Below are 1,852 nucleotides of genomic sequence, written 5' to 3' on the forward strand. Positions count from 1 at the left end.
TTGGCCAACTGTAGTATAAGTGCCTCGCAATGGCGAAACCTTTGGAGGACTGGCATTTCAGTAAAAGCATTCTTTCCCAATACAAAGAAACAATACATAAACACAAATGTGACCATACATTTTGTGTGTGTCACACTATCATTGCTATCTGGAGTAGCTTGATGACCTAGAATAAAACCTATATTCTAGCATTAGATTCAGTGTTGGGAAGTAGTGAACAACATGTAGTTCAACTAGTAATTCAATTACATTTTGCAGTAGCTTGGTGGTATTTCAACCAAATTTGAAACACTTTTTGTGTGCCTAATTCTCAGTAGTTATGTTTAACAGACTAAATTACACATTATGTTCATATCTGACTCAGTCATCTGTTCTGGAATTTGTAGTCTGACATTTCAGATTTAGATATGATCATTTTTCACTAAGTAGTTTGGATGTAGTGAACTACTTTTCAAATTAAGTTTAGTTAAGTAAACCATATTTTTCTTAAGGTTAGCTTTAGTGTAGCTTACAGTGCCTTCAGGAAGTATGTATACCACTTGACTCATTACACATTTTGTTGTGTTACAGCCTGATTTCAAAATGTATTAAATAATATTTTTTTTTCTCTCCCACCCATCTACACACAATACCCCATAATGACAAAGTCAAACCATGTTGAACAGCATGAACAGTGACATCTAGTGGTCAGAACATGGACCTTTCAAACTACATTATGGTAGATAATGCAAACAACTTCATTGACTAATTTCTCTGAACAGGGTGAAAAAAACATCACCAGATTCACAGGGAATACATTACATAGTATGGAGAAGCAATACTCAAAGCCACAGCTTCATACTACTTGTCAAACATACAGAAAATATACTGGTTGTTGGGGTGGGATTGGCATGGTGTGTGGTGGGTCCATGGATGGCTTTTTACAATGTTTTTGATATTTCTCTACCCCAAGGTGTACTCTTAAGGAGCCTACCTTACTCCTTAAGGTCCAAGAACCTTATATGTTATTTTCAGAGGTAGGCTGGCAGCCTAAACAGCCAAATACTCCATCTACCTAAACGTGAATCGATTCTCCATTGCGATACGGTTCTAGAGACATAAAGCCCTTTACTTTCATATCACATAAAAATTATTACGCAAACTTACTGTACACTACTTACTGTACACAACTTACTGTACACTGTTTTAACCAGATTCATCACAGTTGCACCGGACAATATTTGTCAGTGACAACACGTTTCCAGTGACCTTCTTCTGCTACACACGTGTTTGGAGCATGCTAGATAGCTATCAAGCACAGGCGGTCCATCTGTTTCCCGTAAACACAATTTAACCTTTTTGTTTTATGAAAATTATTTCTCGCTGATATGAAAGATAAGGTCCTTATGCTTCCAAAACCGTACCGCGAGTGATGCGTGTTAATGTTCAGACGGGGCTCCTGACAAAACTCCCCCATATACAAGACACCTTCATTCAATGACTGTTATGTGTAATTTAATGGAACTGAGAGTCCTGACCAAGGGCTATAATTCCTCATGTCGTACTCATCAGTAGGAAGAAGTTTGGTCCAAATCGGATGTTGGGTACTATACTCATTGAATGTTATCTAAATCCTATAGATTAAAATGGACAATTTGTGTACAATCAATTACCTTTAATTTCTCAGAGATCAAATTATATTTCAACAAAATAATGTTTCAGGAATGCTAATTGTATCTGTTACCAACTACAGAAACGATTTCCAAACAATCGGAGATGGTGGATGCCAATCTTCTTTCTTGTGCTTTTTGAGGTAGAAAGACCCAGTGTGAAGTTACTGGTAGCTTGGTAAACTATATTTTCAGAGTAACTT

The sequence above is a fragment of the Oncorhynchus kisutch genome, linkage group LG23 (genome assembly GCF_002021735.2).
Source record: "Oncorhynchus kisutch isolate 150728-3 linkage group LG23, Okis_V2, whole genome shotgun sequence".
NCBI lineage: Eukaryota > Metazoa > Chordata > Actinopteri > Salmoniformes > Salmonidae > Oncorhynchus > Oncorhynchus kisutch.